Source organism: Lycium barbarum, chromosome 8 (genome assembly GCF_019175385.1).
Source record: "Lycium barbarum isolate Lr01 chromosome 8, ASM1917538v2, whole genome shotgun sequence".
In the NCBI taxonomy this organism is placed as follows: Eukaryota; Viridiplantae; Streptophyta; class Magnoliopsida; order Solanales; family Solanaceae; genus Lycium; species Lycium barbarum.
Window position 1 is genome coordinate 68,355,287 of NC_083344.1, and position 10,988 is coordinate 68,366,274.

The window sequence follows — 10,988 nt, forward strand, 5'->3', positions numbered from 1 at the left end:
CGCTAAAATTTTCAGAGGATTTACTTTTATGCCGTCACCAGTCACCAAATGACCCAAGAAAGCCACAGACTCAAGCTAGAATTCACACTTTGAGAATTTCGCATAAAGCTCGTTCTCCTCAAGTGTTGTCAAAGTTATTCTCAAATGATTAGCATGATCCTCACGACTTTTAGAGTACATCAATAAACACAATAATGAAGCGGTCTAGATACGGCTTAAACACACGATTCATCAAATCCATGAATGCAGCAGGTGCATTAGTCAACCCAAAGGACATAACTAGAAACTCAAAGTGCCCATAACGAGTACGGAAAGCAGTTTTTGGGATATCCTTCTCCTTTATCTTCAATTGGTGATACCCAAACCTAAGGTCAATCTTTGAAAAGAACATAGCACCCTGAAGTTGGTCAAATAGATCATCTATCCTAAGCAAGGGATACTTAATCTTAATGGTCATCTTATTAAGTTGACGGTAATCCACACATATCCTAAGGGAACCATCTTTCTTTCTAACAAACAAGACTGGAGCACCCCAAGGCGAGGAACTTGGTCGGATGAAACCTTTATCCAACAAGTCCTTTAACTGATCCTTTAATTCCCTTAGCTCCGCTGGAGCCATACGATAAGGTGGAATAGAAATAGGTTGGGTGTCGGGAATAACATCAATCCTAAAATCAATAACTCTATCAAGAGGAATATCAAGAAGATCTTCGGGAAACACTTTGGGATAATCACTAACTATGGGAACAGATGCAAATTCGGGTACTACCACTTTCGTATCATTAATAGCAACCAAATGGTAAATGCACCCCTTAGTAATCATCTTATGAGCCTTAAGATAGGAAATAAATCTACCCCTTGGCTTAGTAATTTCACCCTCCCACACAATAACAGACTCATCGGGAAAGGCAAAACAAACTAACTTATGGTGACAATCCACATTATCATAACATGCGGACAACCAGCCCATCCCCATAATTACATCAAAATCCACCATCTCAAGTTCATACAAATCCGCCACGGTCTCACGACCTTTAATCACAACAACACAATTTCTATACACTCTAGAAGCAATAACAGGAACACCAGAAGGTGTATCAATATCAAAGGGTTCCAACAAAGGTTCGGGTTTCATTCCTATATCAAGAGAAAAATAAGGAGGCACATAGGACAAATTTGAACTCGGATCAATCAATGAGTAAGCATCATGAGAAAAGATAATAAGGATACCTGTAACCACAACGTCAGAAGCCTCAGCTGCCTCCCTATGAGTCAGCCTATAAAGCCGAGTTGTCCCTCCACCAAAAGTGTTAGCAACTTCCTTTCCTTTGGCATTATTACGAGCATTCTGATTATAATTGTTAGCATTACTAGCAGGCGGATTTTTAGCAGATGCAGGAACAAGCAAATCATTCCTTTGGTTAGACATAACAGCCATCTCATGTAGCCACTTTCTGAACTCCCGCTTAAGGTGTCCCCTAATACCACAATGATGACAGATACGATCTTCCCATACAGCAGACCGACTATTACCCTGGGAGAACCCGCTTGCATTATTATTCTTTTGACCTTGCCTACCAGAAGGCATACTGGCGTTCGAATATGCGCCAGACTGAGCAGGTGCAGAATACCCTTTACTTTGCCCCCCCCCCCCTGTAATTATTACCACTAAAATCACCCGCCGATCGGGCCTTCTTGTTCTGGTCTTGATCCACCCTCTCCTCATTTTTCCAACTCTATTGTTGTTCAGCAAACCCAACCAGAGATGAGAAAGTGCAAGTAGAAGACATAGCAACCGCAGCACATGCAGACTTGATACGTTGTACCAAGCCTTTGACAAAATGAGTCAACTTATGCTTTTCAGTCGGAATCATGTATAAAGCATACTTTGACGGACGGGTGAACTCCAAACTATACTCACGAACCGACTTGTTACCCTATTCCAGCTTCTCAAATTCATAGCCATAGCAAATCTCTCCTCATCAGACAAAAACCTTTCCATGAACGCCTCTTCGAATTCAGCCCACGTAGGAGCTAAAGCAGTGTCACCCCTCTCAGACTCCCACATCTCGAACCATGCGTGAGGAACATCCTTCAATTGATAAGAAGCAAGCCTCACAACTTCAGAGTCATAGGCATCCATTGCCCTCAATGCCTGGAAAGTCTCATCTAGAAAGCGCTGGAGGTCATCCACCTCTCGTGACCCGAAGAACTCTGGTGACTTTAGTCTAGGAATTGCTTCAGTCTGCCTCTACCATGCGGTTTCACTCCTCCACGCTGTTGCTGAGCCGCAACAAACGCATTCAACATTTGAATAGCAGTTTGCATCGTACCAATCTCAGGCACACCCACAACAGGAACAGAGGGAGCAGGCGGTGATCTAGAATCAAGAAGAGTAGGAAACACCTATAAATGCCTGGGAGTTTCTCGGTCATGTAGGTGATCAGGCTGCACAAAGAAAACTCCACTAGACACAGCTCCAAAGACACCGACACTAATCCTAGGACGTATATAAACCTAGCCTTTGATACCAAGCTTGTCACGCCCTAAAACCCACCCTAGACGTGACCGGCATCCGACGTCATAAACAATTTAGGAAGAACCTAAAATATGCAATAATAACACTTGAACCCGCCAGGTTCAATATTCACCTCCAACAATTTATGAAATAAATTCAAACGGAAGCATGACATATGAATTAAATCAGCGGAAGTCTTTAATAACATAAACCTTAATCAAGCGTGTCACATGCCGAAGAGTTAAATAAAACTCAACATCTACCCACAAGGATGTATACTATGGAGCTTCTAATATAAAGAGTAATTGTGTGACACATCAGGTCACAACCCGCTAAAACTAGAATAATAAATGAATATGCTAATGGGTGTCCCACGAATGAACATGTGGGCTCACCAAGTCAGCAACAACAACAAGTCCTTCTTAAGCGCCTGAAGTATCAAGAACCTGCTCTTCTCCGTTTCCTAACATACCATAAAAAAACAACAATGGTATGCCTTAGTACTTCGTACTCAGTGAGTGCCCCGAGGACAACGAGTAATACGAAAATCCATTACAATGATGCTGAAAGAATTTAGTTCTGAAAACCATGTGAAATCAATGTAAAAGCAGTTATTCAGCTTGTGTATCTCAATAAGAATTAGCAAAACTGATTATAAAGCCTTTTGTTAAGTTACAACTTTCAAATGTGCATTTCAATTTGATCATGATTGTCAACAATAGTTCCACAAAAAAATAAGGAATATCACACTTTCCAATACAGGCCCAGGAATCAATCACATCGAAGAGATGACCATAGAGGTTCCCTAATCACAGCACACCACACCGGAATATGTGATTTCCGGTGGCTATCCTTCCTCCCGAATAGTTAGGCATTAACTGCACTCCAGGTGGAGAACCCGGTAGTGGCCACTCTTCTTCCCGAATGGCTAGGCATTACCACACTAGGATCCACAGTGACTACCCTTCCTTCCGAGTAGCTAGGCCAAACACAATAATAAAGTTCATAGCATAGAAGCCGATTCACAATTTGTCTCAAGGTAGTCACATCATCAATTAACATTAAAGCACATTATACCATATCGTAAAGATAAATCATTTCAAAGAATGTCTTGAAAACGTTTACACCTCTTAGACCCAGATTTCGATGTCATAATTCAACATGAAAATATTATTATCAATCCTTAGCCATCATTATTGATTATTTCTTATAGAGGAAAAACGTGTATAAACTTGTATGTGTACTTAGAGAATGATACAAACTAGGTTTAACGTGGCCTTGTCCCCTCACGCACATTAACCTTAATTAAAGCAAGAAATAAAGTTACAATTCATGAAACGTTCACCTTTTTATTCAATAGAGAGCTTTTTAAAAGAGACATTCATCCAAAACCAATTTTCAAAAGAGAGACATACCTTAATTACGTTACACGCAGTTCAACAAATTACTTTCCTAGAGGAGAATCACCCAAACCCTAGCTTGAACTCCCTTGAAATAGATTATATTACTACTCCCTTGAAATAGAAGGTTTTGAGAAGTCATTTTCGTACTTAGGGTTTTTGAACAACCAAAAAGTGATACAATTAACTGAATCCTTAATTTTGAAGTTTCTGATGGACACGGGAGAAGTACATCCAAAAAGGATGGGGCGTACTTCTAAGTATTGGTCATTCTTTCAAGCTGTACTTCCATGAAATTTACAAAGAGCAATTGATGAGACATTGCGAAAGGACGGGCGGAAGGACGTACCATCCTTTGAAGTACGGGCCGTACTTCTAGGACGTACTTACCCTAAAATTTCAAAAAGTTCTGAATTGCAAAGATCAAAGAACGCCCACATAGTACGGGCCGTACTTTTATTGTAGAATTCATCAATTACCGTTGAAAATGGGATTTTCACCATAACACTCCCCGTTTTGGTTTCTAAGTCCCGAATTGTAAACATAACCTAACTTATAAGGTTCAAAACGACTTGTATAACTCTTTCACATTCCATACGGATTTACAGAATGTTACAAGATGATTGATGTTTTGACTCAATTTAGGCATGCTGTTACATCCCGAAAATTTTGAATTGTTTCCTTGTGAGTAGGCTAACGTGAGCTTAAGGTGAATATAAAATACTTACGAGATTAAGGGAAGTATTAGATAGCTTAAAGTGCGCACCATAAGATTTCAAAGTTGTATGAATATATGAGCCTAAGTTCGTTGAAGGAAGTGAAAGCAAGATGTGTTTAAAGGGGTTTTCGTGATAGTTGATTTGATACGTATTTAGTAATGTATTGAGGGGATGCTATAGGGCCTATTGTATGGTTAATGAAGTGTTATATAAGTGCCAAGAAGGTTCCACAAGGATTGGAAGTCAAACGAATCAACGAGAGAAAGTCTCGGTAAACAGTGTGTTATACGACCGCTTATACGATCCGTATAACTTTATACGGTCCGTACAAGAGGTCCGTATAAACCCTTACAAAGACGGGGTATTTTCATGGTGGGATTATACAGTCCACTTATACGGACCGTATAATATTATGCGGACCGTATAAGTCCATCGGGCAGGTTTTTATTTTTGTATAAATAGATGACCCTTGTTCTTTTATTTCATTTTCCCACATTTCCAAAAGTCTTGAGAGCTCCAAACCCTTCTCCAAGAATATTCCACTACAACCCAAGATAAAACAAAGATCAAATAGCAAGAATTGAAGTGTTCGTGTGTTGGAAGGCTCACTAGGGTTAATAGACTTCAAGAACAACTTGAGTATTGAAGCTAGGGCTTTCACTCAAGGTGATGTCTTGCTCCAAAGACCATTATTATGAGATAAAAGGTTAGTTTTAGTGCTTATTTCATGTTATCAAGAATGCTTGGTTGTTGAACAACTTGGGTAGAAGAAGAAAGTAGAAAATGGGATCTAAATGTAGCTTTTATGATGTTTTTGAGTAGTAAGCTAACTTAAGTTATGATTCTTAGTATAATATGGATATAATGTTGTTATGGAAGGTAATTATGGTGATGAGGAAGCGTTGTATGAAATTGTGAAATGGGTTGGTGTGAAGTTGTTAGTATAAGTTAAATATGAGAATGAATTTTGAAGACTTAATGAAATGTGAGTACTTGATTATGATATTATGGATGTTATTATGGTTATTTGGGAGTTGTTTTGTAATATGGTGGAAGTTGACGAAATAGGGGAAATGCTGCCCAATTTTCGTTAGATCATGAATTATTCTTGTTTGATTTTAAGAGTATCATTAAGGCTTAACCATGGTATGAATCCTTCAAAATGTAGATTTCTCAAGCTCGACGGTGAACGCTAAGTAGTTAAGAAGACGACGAGGTATGTAAGGCTCACCATTCTTTCATTAAGGCATGATTCCTTTGCTATATACCTTTTCATGGGTTCCATAATGTCTTCCAAATGATTCCATCCCTAGAATTACTAAAGCTCATGATTCTCAATATTTTCGCGATGCTATTACCTCCTTTATATGATAGTTGACCCTCTAAGGGAAGATGTAACGAAAATGATGACGATGTTGATGATACTTATGGACACTTATGTATATATGTATATCTATGTATGGCCATTATGTAACACCGAGCTTATATGGCCGGGTATGATATCTATCTCGCGCACACCACTATAGTTGGGTATGGGAAACATCGAACCTTTATGGTCGGGTATGGTACTAATATATAAGTGAGCATTAGAAATGGAAGGTCCCTATTAGAAAAAGGGTAAGAAAACATGATGATTGCCACTAGAGGTACAAATGGCTCTATCATCTCATGACTCCCCTATCTTATGTTATTTCTTACACTTCTATTATGATGTTGATTATGCTTACATACTCAGTACATTATTCGTGCTGACGTCCTTTTGTTTGTGGACGCTGCGTCATGCCCACAAGTGGACCGGGAGACAGACTTGATCCATAGATTACTTGTTCAGGGACTGCATAGAGGAGCTCCATTTGATCCGGAGCTGCAGCTGTTGGTATTATTGTTTTGTGTACATACATATGGGCATGGTGGGGTCTTGTCCCGTCTATATGACGTTACATACTCTCTTTAGAGGCTCGTAAACAGTTTTGTATAGCTAGATGTCCTTTAGCCTTGTCGGCTCATATTTTGTTAAGCCTCGTCGGTTTGTGTATGTGGATATGGGCATAGCTGTTGATGATGATATAAATGTGTCATTGCCCAATGAGATTAGTATTATTGATTTATATAAATTATGAGTAGGTCATGTGGCTCACCTAGATGGGAATGTAAATGTACGATGAGAGGTGCCCGGGTGAGTTAGCACCGGGTTCCCGTCATGGCCTGTCACGACCCAACCCCGTAGGCCGTGACTAGTGCCCGAGTTGGACACTCACACACACCTGTTATCTATAATCATCTACAGCTAGCATAGCAAGAACTTATTTATATATAAAAGCAAGACGTTATTCTGAAGCTGTCGTATATATGCATATCAAAGCCACCTGTCTCCTGAGGAGTTACAACTTTCAACAGTTTATATCGCACATAAGCCGGCAAGACTGTCATATATAGGGGAACGTTCCAGTAATATATAAGCCGACAAGGCTACCATTATACACAGCTCCCACAACAAATATATGTATCTACGCAAGCCGACAAGGCTGCCACTACAAATGGGTACGCCCCAAACATAAGTCATGTCCACATAACGAAACAACAACTATATACAGACCCACACATATGTCTACAGACCTCTAAGAATAACGAAAATATCATATGACGGGACAGGGCCCCGCCGTACCCTGAACAAACATACATATACAACAAAAAGGATACGGAACAAAGGAGCACTCCAAAATAGCTGAATAAATACCCTAGGCTGGCGGATCTTCGAAACGAGCGTCTGTACCTGCGGGCATGAAACGCAGCCCCCCGAAGAAAGGGGGTCAGTACGGAATATGTACTGAGCATGTAAAGCATGAAATACAGTAAAAATCATATCTGAAATGAGGAGTGTAGGACCCTGTGCAACAACCAGAAAACTATAAGACTTACCTTTGAACATAAATCATATGTGTCATCATCATACCCATATCATTATAGAATTTAATAATCATAGCTAGATAATCATACTGTATATAAACATATATAACGTGTCCCGGCCCTCTAGTGAGGGACTCGGTGAATATTGATCATATGCCATCCTGGCCACCATCCCCATATCATCATGTCATCATACCATCACATACATACATATATATATATATATATATATATATATATATATATATATATATATATATAACGTGTTCCGGCCCTCTTGTGAGGGACTCGGTGAATAGTGCAATGGATATACGCACGAAAACATGTCCTGGCCCGGGACTCAGTGAAGGATGTAACGGTAAGCACGAGCAGAGTAATAAGCAACCATATACATACAAATCATCTTTTGAGACTCAATAGATAAGTAAACCAATCAGCTCTCAAGTATCAGGATAATAATCATAATAAGTTCTTTCTAAGTGTCATCACAAACTATAGCAAGGGACGTTTCAGGGATCATATTCACGTATCAAATTAATATAAGACAGCTTGTGAAAGTCAAGTACACCTCTAATTATGGAATTCTTTAAGAGTAGGAACTTTTAGACATCATATATTAGCCAATCACATACTAGGCTCGAGACAATAGCTCGACTATCCTAAAAGTTCTAACATCAAGGAGACGAATAAAAATCATAAGTCATGCTTGGAACTAGAGAGTAGAATTACCCCAAGGCTCATATTATATCTTACCTACATCTAGGACATGCCAAAAGAAAGAAGGGATAGGCTTTACATACCTTTAGCGTTTAGTCGCAGGACAACCCGTATATGTTGCTCAATAGTACTTTATCCTATATTAAGATATTAAGAACTACGATTAGGCTTATGAGAGAATTCAATACGTATTCTTACGTTAATAATCCCTTTCCAAACAATTAGACGACGTTCCGTTCGTATTCAAACCAACTACTACCACTAAGCCAATATCACTAGCCATGCATTCAAGTATCAACCCGAGACTATTTAAACATGACTCGAGGGAACTCCAGACAGCCCGTACAACATTCAAAACAACCCAATCAATATACCAAACAACCCGCAATCTTCACACTTGACAAGAACAACAACACATTCTTTCTTCCAATTCACAAATCCTACCAACAATCACATGTTTAACAATATCATTTATACAATTATAAGAAACCATATTAACATGATATTAGCTTCTACAACAGCCCACAAACAATTACAACTTCAACTTGAACTATTAAACTTCATCTTCACCATAACGTCCATAACAACAACAACTAAAACATCAAACAATTCAACCCACCAATTTCTCCTAAATCAGCCCCTACTCTGCCTCAACAACATCACACATAACTTCATGAATTTCATTCGTTTGTACACACTACAACACGTTCAAATCATCCTCAATACATGTACAAGAAAGTTAAATCTTACCTTGAATACTTGGCTTTTCAACTTGGCTCCAATTTGCTGAATTTAATGGCTTCAATTAACAACCACCCTTGCTGCCCTCGAGGACCAATTCACATTACCATAGACCTTCAATTGATTTAAAACACCATGGAAAATTAATTTGGATCAAGCTTGTTGAACCTTATTCTTTTCCACCATAGCCGTGAGCACTTCCCTCTCTATCTCTATGGTTTGTTGTTGTGGAGAAGATGAAATGGATTATGACTATGTAATTAGTCATCCATTATACTTATATATGCTGCCTTATAGAGTGACACATGTCCCACTTATGGCATGGGCCAATCAAATTTGGCCATGCCATGAGTGGGGTCGACGGACATTAGCACTTAATTCATGACTAATTAAACTTTTAATCTCATTTAATAATCTAGTCATGGTAAATTAATCCCAAATTTCCATTAATATTTCCACACCAAATAAAATTTATAGGCAACTTGTGCGTTGAAACAAAATCGGGAGTTAAAAGTCTCTACCTCGTACCCTAAAATAGTCTTGTCTTTAACTTGTCGCGTTTAGCTTAAAATATCCCAATGTATAAAAATACGGGATATAACATGGCCCTTCGGTTTGGTCGTGACAAAAGTGTCATCAGAGCGATTCTGTCCTAGGGCGTGTCTACGAGCCGTGTCTACTAGAGTCTTGCTTATGGGTGTGTTTCACGCCCCACTTATAAACAGGAGGCTGCGGGCATTTTAGGAATGAATGACCTCCTTTCTTCATAGATCATGTGATAGAGCCATCATATAAGGATTTTTCTTTCCTTAAATGTGTATTATGTATTCCAGAAATGCATGTGAAGACAAAATCTACTGCAGCCTAAAAGGGCAAGAAAATGATGGAAAAGCAGGCTGAAAGAATACCGCCACCAGTTATAGAGAGGGACGAATCCCAGAATGAGGTTCCGTCTAGATCCTCCCACTCATTACTCGCTTCAAAGGAGCATAAGGGAGCCTCAACCCCAGCTCCTCCACCAGATGCTTCGGGCCAAGATGTGAAAGAGGCAATTCATTTACTCACTCAGTTGGTTGCCGCTCAGACCTGATGGCAAGGTACAGGTCAAGGTGATAGGGCTGTTAGTGCAAGAGCCTGTGATTTTGTTTGCTTAAACCCACCGAAATTCTTCGGGTCAAAGATGAATGAGGACCCTCAGAGCTTTATTGATGGGATGTTGAGGACACTTCGGTTAATGCATGCTTCAGACATTGAATCGGTAGAGTTAGCATCCTATAGATTGCGGGATGTCGCAGTTCATTGGTATATGGTTTGGATGGCTTCAAGGGGATTTAATGCACCTCCCCCGGTATGGTAATAATTTTTGGATGCCTTCCTCCGACATTACTTGCCTCCAGAGGTTCGGCAGGCTAGGGCCGATAAGTTCTTGAATCTTCGGCAAGGGAGTATGAGTGCCTTGGAGTATAGTCTCTGCTTCAATTCTTTGGCTAGGTATGCTCCATCATGGTAGCAAATATAGGTGATCGAGCGCACCGATTTGTGAGTGGCTTAGGGCCACACTTGATGGATAAGTGCTTGACTGCGTCCCTTCAAGACAATATGGATATTTCACACATTCAAGCCAATGCCCAGAATTTGGAGGAAAGCCAACAACAGTGAAGAAGTGTGCGTGAGCATGACAGAGGGTATAGCAACAGGGATAGATTTCGGGTCTGACTGGTGAGTTCAGAGGAGGGCAAAGACAGCAATTTTCCTGGCATTCGGGCAATTCGATGACTAGTGCGCCTCTACGATTTACAGGCCAGAGATTTGATAGATCTACTCATTCTGGGCCAAGTCAGAGTTTTAGGGCTTCACGTTCTCATTTCAGAGGCAATTCGGGTCTAGCAAGGCCACCCGTGCCATGATGTTCTCAGCGTGGGAAGTTACATTGGGTCCAGTGTTGATTAGGCTCAGATGTTTGCTATACATATGGTCGGCCAGGCC